Raw genomic sequence first — 20,192 nt, 5'->3', positions numbered from 1 at the left:
AATACTCAGATTCTTTCATAATGTATAGTAGGCTTTACAGTTACTGTTTTAAGCTTTGTTTTTGTTGTTGTTAATGTTTTTTGGGGGGTTTTTTTGGTTTTTTTTTTTGTCTTTGAGACAGAGTCTCACTCTCTGGCCAGGCTGGAGTGCAGTGGCATGATCTCAGCTCACCACAACCTCCGCCTCCTGGGTTCCAGTGATTCTCCTGCCTCAGCCTCCCAAGTAGTTGGGACTATGGGCGCCACCACGCCCAGCTAATTTTTGTATTTTTGTAGTATTTAGTAGTATTATTTTGTATTTTTAGGGTTTCAACAATGTTGGCCAGGATGGTCTCGATCTCTTGACCTCAAGATCCGCCCACCATGGCCTTCCAAAATGCTAGGTCTACAGGCATGAGCCTCCACGCCCAGCCTAAGCTTTGTTTTTTAATGTTATCCTTATTCACTATGCTATTAAAAGTTTCCAAAAAAGATGTGAGTTTATATGTATGCTGTATGTGTATGCATGCTGTACACATGTATTCACAGAGACACAATCAGACAAAAAGAATCTCATCTAGCTATTTGGCAAACCTACCTGTCTGCAATCAACAAAAATGTATAAGTATAAAAATGCCTCTAAGTAGTCGAAATAAATGCTGCAAGGTCTTTGTAATAAAAATCATGCAAATTTTCAAAGGTAGGATTCCCAGGTCCCACTAAGGGCATCAATTCTTATTTTAATTATGGTTCTAACAACTGTCGTTTTTATAAACAAGTTACTGATATTCCTGTAGCTTCAGCCTTCTCATTTGTAAATTAAGTATATTTGTATAAGAGCTCCAAGGTTATCAGTTAATCTTCAGCAAAGGCGCCAAGAATACACAATGGTGAAAGAATAGTCTCTTCAATAAGTGGTGCTGGGAAAACTGGATATCCACATGCAAAAAAAAAAAAAAAAAAAAAGGATCCTTATCTTACACTACACACACACACACACACAAAAAGATCCTTATCTTACACTATACCAAAAAAAAAAAAAAAAGGATCCTTATCTACACTATACAATCAAAATCCACTCAAAGTAGTTTAAGATTTAAACCTAAGATCTGAAGCTGCAAAACTCCCGGAAGGTAAACATATGGCGAAAAGCTTCATGGCATTGGTCTTGGCAATGATTTTTTGGATAGGACACCAAAAGTACAAGCAAAACAAAAAAGAAGGGGGAGGACTACATCAAACTAAAAATTTTCTGCACAGCAAAGAAAACAATCAATAAAAAGCACATAATGAGAGAAAATATTTGCAAACCATATATCTGATAAGCAATTAGTCTCTAAAATATATAAGAAGCTCACACAACTCAATAACAAAAAAACAAATAAACTAATTCAAAAATGGGTAAAGGACAAGAATAGACATTTTTCCAGATAAGATATACAAATGGCCAACAGGCATATGAAAAGGTGCTCAACATCACTAATTATCAGGGAAATGTAAAACAAAAACCACAATGAGATATCACCTCACATGTTAGAAAAAAAGAAAGAACTCCTGCCATTTACAACAACGTGGACGAACCTAGAGAACACTATGCTAAATGAAATAAGCCAGACAACAGAAGACAAACACTACATGATCTCACTCCTATGTGGAATATTTTTTAAAAGTCAAATTCATAGAAACAGAGAGTAGCAGGGTGCTTACCAGGGTTCAGGGATGGGGAAAATGAGGAAATATTGGTCAAACTATATACAATTGCAGTTATAATATGAATACGTTCTGGAGACCTAATGCACAGCACAGTGATTACAGTGAATAATAATGGACACTTGAAATTTGCTAAGCGAGTAGATTTTTGTTCTCACCACAGAAAAAAGAAGATAATTATGAGAAGTGATTTATATGTTAATTAGCTTGATTCTGGTAATCATTACACAATGTATATGTATATCAGAACACCACATTGTACACCTTGAATATATACAATTTTTATTTATTGATCATATCTCAATAATGCTGAGAAAAAGAGTTCTGAAGTTAGAGGTAAGATGTCAAAGTCCCTAACACAGTATAGCACACATAAGACACAGAATAAATTATAGCATTATTAAGAGGGTTATTATTACCTGCTTCCCTAGCCCAGAAAAAAAGAAAGTGGTAAATTAGAAAGGGGGCGAAGGCACTGTCAGCTGTGAGCAATGACAGCTAACGCCCTAACAAAAATAAAAGAGAACATCTATAAAACACGTATCAAATAATTCAAAAAAGAACATCTGTCTGGGCTCAGTTAGCATAAGAGCAATTATGAACCCTATATATCTCAAAAAGAGAAATGTCATCATTAGTGGATTTAATATAGTTTGGTATAGCTTTTTTTTTTGCAAAAAAGAACTTTTGGCAGAGATGCTAACTGCTGCCCCCAACAGTCATTCTTTCTTTAGTAGTAGAATCATGAATTATCGTGAGACACACGGCCATCCAAAATAACGCTTTGTTTAAGATGGTTAAATGTGACAGAAATAATTTTTTTTTTTTTTTTTTTTGAGACAGAGTCTCGCCCCTCGCCCAGGCTGGAGTGAGTGCAGCGGCACGATCTTGGCTCACTGCAACCTCCTCCTCCCGGGTTCAAGCAATCCTCCTGCCTCAGCCTCCCAAGTAACCAAGATTACAAGCACGCCACCACCCCCGACTGATTTGCGTATTTTTAGTAAAGATGAGGTTTCACCATGTTGGCCAGGCTGGTCTTGAACTTCTGACCTCATGTGATCCGCTCACCTCGGCCTTCCAAAGTGCTGGAATTACAGGCATTAAGCCACCGCACCTGGCCAAACATCTTTCTTATTGCAGACATCATTAAGTCGAGCCTTTGTTAAAGCAACCAAACCTGGATCTTAAATAACAGGGAACCAGAATCTGAGCCTAAAGATCCATCCTGTATTGCTGTCTATTAAAATTTAGTTTCACTTAACTGAACCCTGGTACCAAAAATAACAGGTATAGGAAAGATATTGGGACAACTGGGGGAATTTGAATATGACTGCAGGTTTGATAACATTAAGGAATTATTGCTAATTTTCTTAAGTGTGATCATGGCGTTGTGAAATATTCTCATTGGGAGATGTATGCTGACGTATTTATGGTAAAGAGGTGCAAGATGTGTAACTCATTTTCGAATGGTTAATCAAAAAAATGTGTATAAATACATATATATTTACAATGGTTGATGTGGAAATATGGGTGTTCATGTTACTTTTTCTATATACTTTTTCACAAAAAAAGTTTTTAAAAATTAAGTGTAAATATATACATTTTGTATGTAAATACAAATGTTGATATATTTTCTATTAAGATATGAAATATTTATGCAATGACCTAGACCTACGGTGGAGGATATTACGGTAACCAAAATAATACTCTTGATATCTGTGTTATTGAAGACTATAAGCTCAAAACGTGTACTTGCAAGCAGAAGTACCAATAAAATTTGTGTTCATTTCAATATGTGGTATCATTGTACCACAAATCTTCAGTCTCCCAAAGACCTCAAAGAAGTGGTCTTCAGAATGTGGCCCCCAGACCAGCACCATTTGCATCACCTAGGAACTTCTCAGCAATGCCAATTCTAAGATACCAATCTAGGCCTACCTTATCACAAACTCTGGTCACAGAGCCCAGAAATGCTAGTTTTTAACAAGCCTAGAGACTACTATGGTGCATGCTAAAGTTTCAGAACCACTACCTTAGCATGATAGGATGAAGAACTAAGGCCTGAAGAAAGCCTGAACCCCAGAGAAAACCTGGCCTGTTAGCATATGATATGGTTTGGATCTGTGTCCCTGTCCAAATCTCATGTCAAATTGTAATCTCCAATGTTGGAGGTGGAACCTGGAGGGAGGGAGGTGATTGGATCATGAGGGTGGTCCTTCATGAATGGTTTAGCATCATCCCCTTGGTACTGTTCTCATGATAGTGAGTGACTTTTCACGACATCTTGTTGTTTAAAAGTGTGTAGCACCTCCCCCCTCTCTCTCTTGCTCCTGCTCTCACTATGTGACATGCGTGCTCCCCCTTTGCCTTCTACTGTGATTGTAAGTTTCCTGAGGCCACCCCAGAAGCCAAGCAGATGCCAGCATCATGCTTCCTGTACAGCCTGCAGAACCGTGAGCCAATTATAAATTACCAGTCATGGGTATTTCTTTATAGCAATGTGAGAACAGCCTAATACAGCATAGTAGAAGAGGTCCTATTTCCTGAAACTCTAGCAACATACAGAAGAATGCTTAAGATATTAAAGTCCAAGTGGGCTGGCTCTGAGGCCAAATAATCCAGGTTTGAGTCCAGCTCCACCAATTATTAGCTGTGGGCTTAGACTCAAGTTTCCTTATCAGCAAGATGGAGTAACTACTTCAGTAACTTGTGAGAATTAAATAACGTATGGAAACTAGACCTAACAATGGAAAATACCCAAACATATTATTATTTCCATAATTATTTTCTAACTCTTATACTACATGTTGTATTAACGTTTAACTGCTTGCTATTTCCCACACACATCATGATGATGCATGCTTCCTTCCTTTTGTTTACAAAATTTTCTTTCCTCCAAAGGTCATTTAACTTTTCTCCCCCTCATCTAGCAAACATTTGCTACCTTCCCCCAAGTCATCCGTTCTCCTCTCCTCATGCTCAGCCATAAGGTTTGGGTGAGATGGACCTCACTCTAAGCTTGAGACAAGGCCCTGACTTATGTAAACCAATTAGTACCCCAGTAGTCAACAGTGACTGGTTCAGGATAATTTACAGCCAATGAGAGAAAAATGAAATCCCTAATTTGAGCTGGAACTAGAGGAAAAGTTACTCTTCCCTGGCGAGTAATGAATGAGGAACATACGGTATGGAATCACAGAGGCCATTTGGCTTTTCCAAAAGCACAGTTAAGAGAGAGCCATGGTAATAGCCTACCAACCAAAAAAAGTCCAGGACCAGACAGATTCACAGCAGAATTCTACCAGAGGTACAAGGAGGAGCTGGTACTATTCCTTCTGAAATTATTCCAATCAATAGAAAAAGAGCAAATCCTCCCTAACTCATTTTATGAGACCAACATCATCCAGATACCAAAAGCCTGGCAGAGACACAACAAAAAAAGAGAATTTTAGACCAATAACCCTGATGAACATCGATGCAAAAATCCTCAATAAAATACTGACAAACTGAATCAAGCAGCACATCAAAAAGTTTATCCACCATGATCAAGTGGGCTTCATCCCTGGGATGCAAGGTTGGTTCAACATATGCAAATCAATAAACGTAATCCAACATATAAACAGAACCAAAGACAAAAACCACTTGATTATCTCAAGAGATGCAGAAAAGGCCTTTGACAAAATTCAACAGCCTTTCATGCTAAAAACTCTCAATAAATTCGCTATTGATGGAATGTATCTCAAAATCATAAGAGCTATTTATGACAAACCCACAGCCAATATCATACTGAATGGGCAAAAACTGGAAGCATTCCCTTTGAAAACTGGCACAAGACAGGGATACCCTCTCTCACCACTCCTATTCAACATAGTGGTGGAAGTTCTGGCTAGGGCAACCAGGCAAGAGAAAGAAATCAAGGGTATTCAATTAGGAAAAGAGGAAGTCAAATTGTCCCTGTTTGCAGATGACAAGACTGTATATTTAGAAAACCCCATTGTCTCAGCCCAAAATCTCCTTAAGCTGATAAGCGACTTCAGCAAAATCTCAAGATACAAAATCAATGTGCAAAAATCACAAGCATTCTTATACACCAATAACAGACAAACAGAGAGCCAAATCATGAGTGAACTCCCATTCACAATTGCTTCAAAGAGAATAAAATACCTAGGAATCCAACTTACAAGAGATGTGAAGGACCTCTTCAAGGAGAACTACAAACCACTGCTCAGTGAAATAAAAGAGGACACAAACAAATGGAAGAATATTCCATGCTCATGGACAGGAAGAATCAATATCATGAAAATGGCATACTGTCCAAGGTAATTTATAGATTCAATGCCATCCCCATTAAGCTACCAATGATTTTCTTCACAAAAATGGAAAAAACTACTTTAAAGTTCATATAGAACCAAGAAAGAGCCTGCATTGCCAAGACAATCCTAAGCCAAAGAACAAAGCTGGAGGCATCATGCTACCTGACTTCAAACTATACTACAAGGCTACAGTAACCAAAACAGCATGGTACTGGTACCAAAACAGAGCTATTGACCAATGGAACACAACAGAACCCTCAGAAATAATACCACACATCTACAACCATCTGATCTTTGACAAACCTGACAAAAACAAGAAATGGGGAAAGAATTCCCTGTTTAATAAATGGTGCTGGGAAAACTGGCTAGCCACAAGTAGAAAGCTGAAACTGGATCCCTTCCTTATACCTTATACAAAAATTAATTCAAGATGGATTAGAGACTTAAATGTTAGACCTAAAACCATAAAAAAAACCCTAGAAGAAAACGTAGGCAATACCACTCAGGACATAGGCATGGGCAAGGACTTCAGATCTAAAACACCAAAAGCAATGGCAACAAAAGCCAAAATTGACAAATGGGATCTCATTAAACTAAAGAGCTTCTGCACAGCAAAAGAAACTACCATCACAGTGAACAGAGAACCTACAGAATGGGAGAACATTTTTGCAATCTACTCATCTGACAAAGGGCTAATATCCAGAACCTATAAAGAACTCAATCAAATATACAAGAAAAAAACAAACAACCCCATCAAAAGGTGGGCAAAGGATATGAACAGACACTTCTCAAAAGAAGACATTCATACAGCCAACAGACACAGAAAAAATGTTCATCATCACTCGCCATCAGAGAAATGCAAATCAAAACCACAATGAGATACCATCTCACACCAGTTAGAATGGCAATCATTAAAAAGTCAGGAAAAAACAGGTGCTGGAGAGGATGTGGAGAAAGAGGAACACTTTTACACTGTTAGTGGGACTGTAAACTAGTTCAACCATTGTGGAAGACAGCGTGGTGATTCCTCAAGGATCTAGAACTGGAAATACCATTTGACCCAGCCATCCCATTACTGGGGATATACCCAAAGGATTATAAATCATGCTGCTATAAAGACACATGCACACATATGTTTATTGCGGCACTATTCACAATAGCAAAGACTTGGAACCAACCCAAATGTCCATCAACGACAGACTAGATTAAGAAAATGTGGCACATATACACCATGGAACACTATGCAGCCATAAAAAAGGATGAATTTGTGTCCTTTGTAGGGACAAGGATGCAGCTGGAAACCATCATTCTCAGCAAACTATTGCAAGAACAGAAAACCAAACACCGCATGTTCTCACTCACAGGTGGGAACTGAACAGTGAAAACACTTGGACACAGGAAGGGGAACATCACACACCAGGGCCTGTTGTGGGGTGGGGGCAGCGGGGAGGGATAGCATTAGGAGATATACCTAATGTAAATGACAAGTTAATGGGTGCAGCACACCAACATGGCGCATGTATACATATGTAACAAACCTGCACGTTGTGCACATGTACCCTAGAACATAAAGTATAATAAAAAATAAAATAAAAATAAAAAAAGAGAGAGCCATGGTAGACACTGTTTGAGCCAGTGCATCAGGCCTCACCTGGAGCCAAATCTTCCTCTGAACTCTGCAGGCAATTCATTCCTGTAGATACTGAAGTCACTTTGTGTCAGGTCTCTGTCCCTGAATCAAGTGATCAGTGCATTTTTCCTCTGAGAGACATCACGGGCTAAGACTCGTATCTTCCCATAAGTCTTCTCATTCCGCTTCAATCACCCTCCATGTGAGATCCCACAGAGCCCCCATTCCACCTCCATGTTAGAATACATCATCTATTGAAATGATCTATTTTTGTGTCTCTCATTTGCCCTGGACTAATGCAAAGGCAGAAACCCTATCTTACTCATCTTTGTAAATCCAGCAACTATAAAATGCCTGGCACATAGGAGATACATTAATAAATGTCTGTTGAGCTGAAGTAAGCTAGGCAAAATAATTTATTCAGCTGTACCTCAGATTGGCTGAGATTTTATTCCATGTGTTTCACACTGCATACAAAGTATGTGAAAAATGCTTTATTTATTACAATCTTGGCTACTGATGTTTAGAAAAATGTAGGGATTGATCCAAAACATTACTCAAAAATAAATAAATAAATCCTTCAAATCACTGTTTTGGAAACCACTTCAGAATACATACCAAAGGCTCCCCTTACAGATAATGGGAATAGAAAGAACAGTCCAGAAAAAGCCATGGAAGTTTTGTCATTCTGACAGAACAGAGCCAACAGGAAGCCTTCACAAAAGCAATGGGATTTCAGAAGCTATTTAAATGACCTTGCCATGAACCATACTCAAAGAGTCTTTACCACATGCTCAGTATTATATCAGGAGCTGTAAGAAATATAGAACAACAGCAATATTAACTACTACTGCCATTTACTGAGCACCTGTTACATTTCTGGCCTTCTGTTAAACATTTAAACGGCATTATTAGTCATAATTTTTAATAACTCTAAAAAGTAGACTATAGTCCCATTTTATACATGAGAAGACTGAAACCCACAGAACTTAAACAAGTTGTCTAATGTCAAAGAATTAGAAAGTGACAACTAATATTCAAATAGGAATCCATCTGGCTCCATTATAATACACTGAAACCCTGGGAGGGAAAATTCATATCCATTTGTTAAAATAATATGCATTAACATACAAAATCTAAGTGGTGTAAAACAGACTAAACGCTGCTGAAAATCAAAGAACTTCATTACGATAAAATTCCCAGAAAAAGTTTCATGACACATAGGATGCACCCTGGACTGCAAAAGATGGGCAGAGTGAATAGCAGTCAAACGTAAAAGTAGAGGGAAATTATTGGACGGAAAAGGAACACAGAAAAAGATGCAGAGGCAGTTATACTTGATCCACAGTGCAATGGGTCATGTTTCACCAACAGACCATGAACCATAAAAGCACAAATTGAAAAGATGACAATATCTTAACAATGTCTCCTCAAAAATTATGCTGAAACCATACAGGAAAAAATAATTTTTAAATAGGAAAAAACTAGGAGATTTCACCAGAATTTAAAATCTGGATTTTATTCTAGTCATTTTGAGCACAATAAGAGAAAAACAACTGTTGTGATTTGAAATATTACTTGTAAGATCTGGAAACAAATTGAGAAAGAACTGACCAAGATCAATTTGAGAGAATTTTTAAAATCAATTATTTTTCATTTTCAAAGGCAAAAAGAAATTCATGCCTGTGGGGTTGCGGGGAGTGGGTAGAGGCAGAAAAGTTCCATTATGGCGGCTTCATATCATGAACATTTATTAAATAGTATGTCTCATTTTCTGGCATTAAAATATCATATAGTCAAAGCTTTAACATGATGCATAAACTGGTAATCAACTAAATGTTAATCAGACAGCTAAATTTAACAGTCTTCTCTATTAAACTATAATCTATTCATGAAAATTATAATCTATTCATGAAGTGTAGGAGTGTGTGTGTGTGTGTGTGTGTGTGTGTGTATGTGCCCCCCTGCCCAGAAGTTCTTTCTACCATGCATGACCCAGAACATGTTCCATCCTTCATTATTATGGCAACAAGGGCCTCATGGAGGGCAGTCCTGAATGCCATATCCTCCATTTCTCTGTCTTTGTCTTCCTGTGGAATATATGCAGCAGAGTAAGTGGTGTGGCAAACATGAAAGAAAACTACCATTACTCAGCATGCTACATGTTTTTTGAATCTCTCTATGCTCATATTTCTTTTACACATTGAGTAAAAATACAAGTGAAGAAATGCGAACGTGACCTATGGCCAAGCATATATGCAGTTCAGCATGCAGCTGTCAAAAATATTTGGTCTTTCTCCAAGTCTGAAAAATACACAAAAAACAGCTGTATAGGTAGTCAAAAAGGCAGACAGGAAACATCAAGAGACTGATACATAAGAACAGAAGAGTCCAAAAGTCTGTGGAACTTCCGCTCATTTTGCTCATTTTACGCAGGCAGGCACAGAAAAAAAAATTGTTATTGTTACAGAAAGACTGAAACACTAACACATTAATCTTTATTGCAAACCTACCTCAAAAATGATACAACATGTTTGCTATGAACAAAGACATAAAAATATTCAGAGTAGGATTCTAACAGATACTGCCTTAAAAACAAACAGTAGATGGATATCTAGAGCTTGCTGGATTGTAAATTTGCCATTAAATATCATTTTTGTACTTTTCACTCATATCATCATGCAAATAAAACTACTACCATAGTTTTGAGATACATGCTACTATTTGGCTATGCTTAGTAACTAATAATTGTTAATTAGTTGAAAGAATAGCTAGCTTCTTTCTTATTACTCTCTCCCTCACATTCTGTTTCTGTTTGAACATTCTAAAGATAATTAGTGCCTAATAATAATGCAATATCTAATTAGATTCTAAGTTTAAAATCTTAGGCATAAATAAATACATTTTAAAACCTGAAGCAAACAGAAGAAATGAATAAACAGAATGCATATGTTGAGCTAAATAGCTAATATTTTAAATGATGTACCAGGGAAAGTTACACAAATTCTCAACTATAAATCAAGTGTTACTCCAATAAATAGCCTCATGAGACTAATTGCTTTAAGATACAAGAAAATAAAATTTAAGTCTACATATTAACTTCTCCTATGAACTTGTCTTTTGACATTTTAATGTGTCTAATTTTAATAGCAAACTTTAATTGCCTCACAAAGACCATTACTAAGTGTTCTGTCAAGCTATTTATCACAGTCTTTTCCCCTAAACTGTGAACAAGGTTAATAACATAATATAAGAAAATTACAACCATTGATTAAATTAGCATTATATGTGATGGGTTCAATATGAATGCAATTCTAGAGTTTAAAAGAAGGCCCTAAACATTATATTATTGCTTGCATCCACAAAATACTGGGTGAATTATTTTGTCAGATGCAACGATCATGAAAGTTTTGATAACATTTTCCATAACTCATATTCATTCAACAAATTCCATGAACATTCATTGTACACCTTGTATGTGCTAGGAGAGACACAGTCGCTACTCTCAGAAAGTTGGGTGAATATGGGAGTTAATTAAATAGTACAACAATGTAAGAACAAAGATATATTAAAGTAATTTAAAAGGCTATGGGAGGATGATTAAAAGCTTCAGAACACTGGGTCTTGCAGGTTGAGAAAGAGTTTGCCAAGCAATTGGAGAAGCAAAAGCAGATGGAACATCATGCAGAGAAATATGGATTTAAAAAGACGAGTGTGGAAGGTGTTGGGAGGGGAGGGACAGGGTGCAGAGAGACACTGGTGATGAAGATGACATGCTCATTAGAACTGATGGCAAAGCCACAACTTGAGGACAAGTTTGCTGCATCCTTATCCCAGACCACTGGGAGCTCTATCAGTTTCTTCATCTGTAAACTAATAGAAGAGAATATTACATGATACTGCAATAAGGATTAAATATAATTAAAATACATACTGCCTAGTACCTAGTAAGCATTCACTAAATGTTAAGTAATTGATATTACTGGGTTATTCTATTCTTTATAGACCAAACTTAAAATTGAAAAACTTAAAAATAAAGGGAAAAAATTCCTTCAGAGAAAAATGGATAAAATTTAATGTGAGAAAGAGTGCACGCACACACACACACACACACACACATATATATATACACACACATACATACACACTCAGAAATTCATCTTTTTTGCCAAAAATGGGTGGGGCGAGGGGGTTAAGACTTTAAAAACTATGAGAAGACTCTCGGAACTTAGGTCTGTGGGAACTGTTGGTTGTTCAAATGATTTTCTGCCTATTTTAAGTTAACTTTACTCAAAATAGTAATTTTCTTAACATGCTAACAATTGAAATCTCTAAAGAAGAATACTGTGAGTGTGCCAGAATCTGGGAATGGGGAATGAGCTGTCTCTGTTTGCACAACCACAACCCCAGCACACACACATACTCACATTCATATTCTCTCTCTTCCTCTCTCTCCCTTCCCCCACCCGAATATTGATATTTTCTTACAGGATGACTCCCTAAGAAAGACAAGACAGACAACATCATACAGAAGAGCCTGTGTACTTTAGCATTCCTTTCTTCTCCTTTATTCAAAAGAAAAATTATTAAAGAATGACTATAACTTTGAGGCATAAATTTAAAAAATAAAAATATAACCAGTTTCAAAGTAAGGTAAACTACTCAAGGTAATAGCCAATCAGGACAAGACCCCAGAGAATACTCCAAAAATATTAAAAAACAAAAAAAATTAAATACTTTATTTTGTATAAATATTCCTCACTTACAATAATATCAGTCTCATAAAGCATTAACTTCAAAGCTATTTGCTTTTTACATATTATCAACTCTGTTAATCTTAAATCATTAGCATATCAAAAGAAGAAATAAGAAAAAAACCTTAGTTTACAATGAACTCACTGTGACCAATTAATTAATGTTGTAGGAAAAAAAAAAAAAAAACTAAAGCCAGGAAATTATCAGCTGAGTTTCAACATGATTTAAACTTACAAGGTTTTAAAAGGCAAATCAAAATGAATTAGGGATAATTATGACATTAAATTTCCTGAACTGTCCATTCCTATCACAGACTTCAATGTGCAATTTAGCCATTGTTTGGTCTCTTAAATTTCTTTGGTTTCTTCTAAGGGAAGTAGTTAAAATACCGTATGTTTAGTAGAAGTCATAGAGACAAATATACCAAAATATTCATCTTAATATACAAATGCAATCACGTTATCAACCCACTCAAAAACTCCCAAGATATTCTAGTACCTCTAGAATTAAGTATAAATTCATAAACAAGATATCCAAAAGAACTCCTCAGTGTATGTCTGCTAAATAAACATAGTATTCCCTCTCACCCAGCCCCATCAGCCAAATACTCCAAGTAAAATAACCCTGCCCTAAATGCCCTTATATCATAAGTCCTTAAAGAGAAGCTAATTTTCTTTTCATTCTCTAGCTCATAGCATTGAGCACAGTCTCTTTCATGTTGGTGCTCCAAAAATATCTGTTTAACTAAATTGAACCATCATGAAAACAAGAAACTATGTCAAACTGTAGTTCTAGATTAGCAATATGAATTATCACCAAGAGGACCAAAATGTTTGAAAGTATCACTATAGTCACATGAAAACTCTGTAACAACTGCCATTATGTTTTATTCACCATGCCTCTCCATCCCTGATAGCCCCTCGTATCCACTAGAACCAAAAGTATTTATTGAATGAATGAATAGCATCAAAGTAAAAATAACATATGGTGAAAGTTCTGAAATAATTACTTTTGGCATGTGACACTTAAGAGACTGTGATTCAAAATTATTACCGAGTTTAGTATCCATCTCGGTATTACAGAGTTAGAACTAAGTCAAAAGACTAAGTACTCATTGTATACCTAACACTAGGTACACTAAGATCTATTAAGAAGAGAGTGGAAAGATTAAGGTTCAGTTGCTCTTAAAAAAAAAAATAAAGACAGAAAGCCTACTGGAAAGACAATATAAAAAAAATAGGAAATAAAGGAAGCATGGCTGAGAACCCTACAAGGAAAATATACAAATTAGGAGAAAAATCATTCAACCACAAAGAATAAATTGTGGAAGCCAAAAGTGGACACCAAAGGAGCAAAATGATCCTTAGATCCCTTAGTATTTCGTAAAACTCTGACTTCAAAAGCATACTCAGATTAAACTTAAAGCTCTAATAATTATTAGAGCCTGGGTGCAAAGTCTTTTTCTTTTCAATACCAAACAAGTGATTATTATCAGCAGGCAAATACCAAAATGGGGCACTAATTAGGATACTCCCTGACTATTTCCTGTTTCCAAAGCAGGATGGTACATCATAAAACAACAAATATGGAAAGAGTATCAAATGTAGATATAGTACCAATAAGTAGTGGAAGGGGCAATGATTTTTGAATCAGAAACACAAGATGATAAGGTTTGGAATTCTGACTTTCACAGACACATCCTAGATATGTGACTTGGGTACTTTGTTTAATTTCATTCAGTCGGTATCTTCAAATGCAAAATAAGCCTTATTATAACCTCTATACCCCACTGGGTAACTAGGAAGACTAAAGGAGGGGAGGAGAGAATTAACTACCTGGTACAGTACATAGAACATGGTAGGAATGTATGCCAATCTTAAATTGAAATTTAGCACGCTTTTTAAAAAGTAACAAACCAACTTCCCCCAGCACACACACTTATTTATACCTTGGATATCAGATAATTTAGTTATTAAGTCTCACTCTTTACATACCAAAGGACAGAAAAGATCTCAGAGGAAGGTTAGGAAAAAATGTGCCAGGAAGTTGGAAATGGTTCAATTCAGAAATGTCCATTTTTATTCACTAAAGTACTCAGTAAAACTGTGATTCCCAGGCTCATGAATTTCACTCAACTGTAACATTTCAGAAACTACTGGAGAACATGATAGGGTTGTCAACCTTGTAAAATGCCCAATCAGGATTTTTGTTTGTTTGTTTGTTTGTTTGAGATGGAGTCTCGCTCTGTCACCCAGGCTGGAGTGCAGTGGCACAATCTCAGCTCACTGCAACCTCTACCTCCTGGGTTCAGGCAATTCTCCTGCCTCAGCCTCCTGAGTAGCTGGGACTACAGCCATGTGCCACCACTTCTAGCTAATTTTTGTATTTTTTATTAGAGACAGGGTTTCATCATGTTGGTTGGCCAGGTTGGTCCTGAACCTCCTGACCTCAGGTGATCTGCCCACCTTGGCTTCCCAAAGTGCTGAGATCACAGGCGTAAGCCCGGCCCCAATCAGGAAACTTCTTTTAAGAAATAGATTATAATCACCAATATTCTCTTAAAAGACAATACTAATACAAATAAGTAGGAAGTAAAAAAATGTCAGCACTAAGTACAGTCCTCTAACTTAACAAATTTTAGCTTTAACTTACTTACGTTAGCTCTTTTTTGTCCATTATCTTAAGACCATCCAAAACTTTAACAGAGGATAGCAATTGAGAACCTCTGTTACAACTCAGCATTAACCATTTTTAAGGAACTTGGGAGCAACTACTATAAAGAACTCAGAAAACAAAAACAAAAAGTTTTTCATTTCCAGGAACAAAAGAAAAACTGGTTCCTACTCAGGCCTAGGTGAGAAACAGCATTTCCCATAAGTATTCTGGCTTTTTAAAATCTCACTACTATGACTTCTGGAATCAAAAAGTGAGACAAAGGCTCCCTCTGCTGACAAGTACGAAATACAATCCCATCAAAAATCTTCCCAATATGAATTGGATACTGCATAGGCTTTTACTGTTCTCTATCAAAGACTGGCTTTATTTTATGACTTAAAACACAGGAATTCAGCTGCATCAGATATGAATGTGAAGGACATGTGTAACTACATAACACACCTTGTATATTCCAATAGATATTTCTAAATCAGCTTTCAAAATTCTTGGTTTCTGCTCTGTGATCTAAAAGTTAACTGACCTCCAATGTCATACAAAGAGGAAATTAAACAAGAAAGGCTAAAGAATTGAGACAGGTTTTAAGAGGGTATGAGGAACAACGGTAGCAATCTATGAATGCATTGATGACCTTTTCTCACAGAAGTCCAATGAAATTAACAGAACCAAATGAAAGACTTCAGAATTAACAGTAACAGCCATTTACAACTCTGGTCCATATATTATTAGCACATCCAACTATTCTGTAACTTGGGAAGATCAAGAATTATTGTCCTCATTTACTGTGGAGAGACCTAAGGCTCAAGAAAGTTCAAATGATTTGTTAAAGGACACACAGCTGGTAAGTAGCAGGGCCAGAACTCAACATCACGTCTTCTAATCTTCCTACTGTTTCTCCAACTGAATGTTACGCATAGTGTAGGTACCTAATGACATAATTTCTAAATTCCTTTATGATTCAAAATTAAACATAGTCTATCATTACAATAACACTTGATATGATTATAAGCAACATCTAATTTAAATATAAAATGTTAAATGTTTCACTTTAGCAGACAAAACTTGATGCTGAATTCTTTGTTAATTGCTTGCAAATGTAAATAAAATCAAACAATAAGTAGAGGACAAGTAGAGGAGATGAATAGCAGATAATACCCTGATTCTCACACTAAAATTATCGTATAAAATGTTTGTTCAAAGCAGTACTTTTAAGTACACCAATATGCTGCAAACAAAAAAGTAAATAAAATTTAGAAGCTAAAAACTAAGTAAAAGTGTGAACCCCATAAAGGTAAAAATTGCTGCTGGGGCATTTTCCTATCAGACAACCATAAGCTTCAGTTTTCATGCTCTCAAATGAGATACAGTAAAGGAGAAAAAACGTGTGGACCACCTTTTGTGGGGAATCTAGTAGATCCTTATATTGACTTTATCTCCCCAGTATAAAGCAAAGACCACAAAGAGCTCTACCTCTACTGTAAGGAGAACTTGTAAATAGCATTCCCCCTCAAGCCCAGGAGAAAGCAAAATAAAGTACACATCTCAAAACTTGGAACCAGATGAAGGGAAAAAAAAAAAAAATCTATCCTAAGAATTCATAAACCCCAAACTGATTTTAATGTGGGTTTGCAGACTAAATTCATTCTATTGGACGACCCAAGAAACCTCAATCTGTGATTTTAGTATAAAGTGATACTGGGTTAGAAGTACCACCAAACATCTGACAAAAGTTTACTCAAATCTTTGAAGAAAGACACCAATCATTCCCACTGATAATGTTCAAAAGAATATGACCTCAAAGTCAAAGTGACAATACACAAAAAATTGAAGGCAACAGGACCAAGAAACAGCAAAAATAATAGAGAACAGGATGAAAACTGCAAAGACTTCATGTACTGAAATTGACGGAAAATATAAAAATATTACACTTTCTGTTGAAAGAAATAAAAGCAGGTATTAAAAATGATTAAGAGACCTTATCAATGACCAAGCAAAATTTTTAAAAGAACAAACAGAACTTTGAGAAATAAAAAATATAATAATTAAGAGTGAACAAACTTAACAAAACTCTAAGAGCAGTTTTAATAAAAATTTGTAACTAGCAGTGATTTAGAAAGCAAAACAAATCTAAAAAAATCCAAGATGCATCAAAATGATAGAGATGAATGGAAAATACACGTGAAGTTAAGAGAAAACAATAGGGTAAAATGGTCTCACTTATATCTAACTGGATTTTCACAAGTACATAATAGAAAAAATATGGAAAAGGCTACATTCAAAGAAATAATGGCTGAGAATTATCCAGAACTGTTGAAAGTCACCAATGCTAATCCAGCTTTAAGTCCAATAAATCCCAAATAGGACAAATAAAAATAAATCCTCCCTTAGATACCTGATAAGAAACTGCAGAAGCACACAGAATGTCTTAAAAGCAAATAGAAAGACTGAAAGCTGACTTCTTTCCATCAATGGAAGCCAGAGTAGAGTGCAATGTTATCTATTGTGTAGGAAAAATAACTATCAACATAGCTTTGCCTACCTAGTCTTCTTCTTGCCCTCCCCTCCAAAAAATGTTTTAAAGTAATAAAACAAAGATTTCATTCACAATAGCCACCAAGCAATTAGGATCCCAACACACTGACTCTAGGTCAACTTTGAGATCTTGACTTGCTCAGGAAGGTTAAATTAAGTAAGGTCAAATTAAGTAATATACTCCTAAGATACACCCTTATTAACATGGTATCTTTTCCCTCGTAATAGTTGTGATTTGATACCTATTGCTATCTACTTAATTATTATCTACTTAATGTTTATCTCCCTCCCCAAACTTAAAGAAGCCAAAAACCTCGATTTTGTATCCATAGTGCCTACCAGGGTGCTGGTACATAAATGGAAGAAAAGAAGGAAGTGAGCAAGTGGGGTGGAGAGGAAAGAGAGAAGATCTAACCAACCAAAAAACTAATACAGGTAAACTGTAAAATTTTTACCGAAAGACATAAAAGAATACCTAAATAAATAAGACATACTGTGTTCCTGGATGGGAAAAATTGTATCACAAACATGCCAGTTATGCATTAATATAATTTATAGATACAATGCAATGCCAAACAATATTCTAAAATAATTTTTTTCATGGAACTCAATAAACTATCTTTTAAAGTTCAAAGGGGAAGTGAATATTCACAATAGCAAAGACTTGGAATCAACCCAAATGTCCATCAGTGACAGATTGGATTAAGAAAATGTGGCACATATACACCGTGGAATACTATGCAGCCATAAAAAAGGATGAGTTTGAGTCCTTTGTAGGGACTTGGATGCAGCTGGAATCCATCATTCTTAGCAAACTATCACAAGAACAGAAAACCAAACACCGCATGTTCTCACTCATAGGTGGGAACTGAACAATGAGATCACTCGGACTCAGGAAGGGGAACATCACACACCGGGGCCTATCATGGGGAGGGGGGAGGGGGGGAGGGGAGAGGGATTGCATTGGGAGTTATACCTGATGTAAATGACGAGTTGATGGGTGCAGCACAGCAACATGGCACAAGTATACATATGTAACAAACCTGCACGTTATGCACATGTACCCTACAACTTAAAGTATAATAATAATAAATAAATTAAATAATAATAATAATAATAATAATAATAATAAAAAACAAAGGGGAAGTGAAAAGGAGCAAAAATAACACAGAAATTTTTTAGAAGAACAATGGGTAGGCCCAGTGGCACACGCCTGTAATCCCAGAACTTTGGGAGGCCAAGGTGGGAGAACTGCTTGAGCCAAGGAGTTCAAGACCATCCTGGGAAACACAGCAAGACCTCATCTCTACAAAATAAAAAAATTAGCCAGGCAGGGTGGCACCTGCCTGTCGTCCCAGCTACTCAGGAAACTAAGGTGAGAGGATCAGTTGAGCCCAGGATGTCAAAACAGCAGTGAGCCATGATCATACCACTGCACTCCACTTTGGGCAACATAGCGAGACCCTGTCTCAAAAAAAAAAAAAAAAAGAAACAAAAGAAAACAATGAAGAATGATTAGTCCTCCTACACAGCAAACTGTACATTAATATTTTATATGGTATAGCATTCATTATAGATAAACTACAGACAAATAAATCAAAGGAAAAAAATAAATTAATGACTATGGGAATTTAGCATATGAAAAAATAATATTCATAAAAGGTGCCTGGACAACTGGATAAATGTTTGGGAGGTGGGGAACAGGAGCCCTACTGTAAATCAAATCTTTAAAAAAATTTTTTTAAGACAGGGTCTTGCTCTGTCACCCAGACTGGAGTACAGTGGCATAACCACTGCAGCCTCAAATGCCTGGACTCATGGGATCCTCCTACCTCAGCCTCCAAAGCAGCTGAGACTACAGGTGTTCAGCACCACCATGCCTGGCTAATTTTTTATATATTTTTAGAGATGGGATCTACATTGCTCAGGCTGGTCTTGAATTCCTGGCCTCAAGCAATCTGCCTGCCTCAGACTCCCAAAGCACTGGGATTATAGATGTGGGCCACCATGCCTAGTCTATATCTAAAAATAAATTTAAGAAAATATATAAAAATATTTTAGAATGTTAGTATAGGAAAGGTCTTAATGAGAATACAAAGATGAGAAGCCATAACAAAGATTAAAATATTTGATATAATAAAAAATTAAAACACCTGTATGTTAAGCAAATAAGCAAAGTTGGGGCATGGTGGCACATGCCTGTAATCCCAGCTACTTGGGAGGCTGAGGCAGGAGAATCGCTTGAACCAGGGAGTCGGACGTTGCAGTGAGCTGAGACTGCACCACTGCACTCCAGCCTGGTAACAAAGCAAGACTCTGTCTCAAAAAAAAAAAAAATGTTAAAAAGATAACCCAACACTCATAGGCTATGTGTTCATGGGCAGATTGCTTAATCTTGCCAATCTTAAATTTTCTCATGCCTAAAAGGAGAATGATCACCTATTTTACAGGGTTGCTTTGAGGATTAAGTGAGAAAGTTTAGTTTATATCCTTAGTGTAGTCATAAGTAGTAGCACCAAGTAAGTCCCCAATATATTTTTTATTATTGTTATAAATTATGCAAATATAATGTCATTTTTGCCTGACAAAGATTAGGAACTT

General features: G+C 36.3%; 2 protein-coding genes across 6 annotated transcripts in view; one reads left to right on the top strand and one right to left on the bottom strand.

Annotated features, from left to right (window-relative positions):
• LOC126950102 (uncharacterized) overlaps positions 1-20,192 on the top strand; it is a 480,177-nt gene that overhangs the window by 128,692 nt on the left and 331,293 nt on the right. The gene's annotated exons all lie outside the window — the stretch shown is intronic.
• Positions 1-20,192, bottom strand: part of BBS9 (Bardet-Biedl syndrome 9) — a 510,510-nt gene that overhangs the window by 383,269 nt on the left and 107,049 nt on the right. The window lies entirely within an intron of this gene.

This window comes from Macaca thibetana, chromosome 3, assembly GCF_024542745.1.
Source record: "Macaca thibetana thibetana isolate TM-01 chromosome 3, ASM2454274v1, whole genome shotgun sequence".
In the NCBI taxonomy this organism is placed as follows: domain Eukaryota; kingdom Metazoa; phylum Chordata; class Mammalia; order Primates; family Cercopithecidae; genus Macaca; species Macaca thibetana.
The sequence above is the reverse complement of the archived record's forward strand: the minus strand, read 5'-3'. Positions and strand labels throughout refer to the sequence as shown.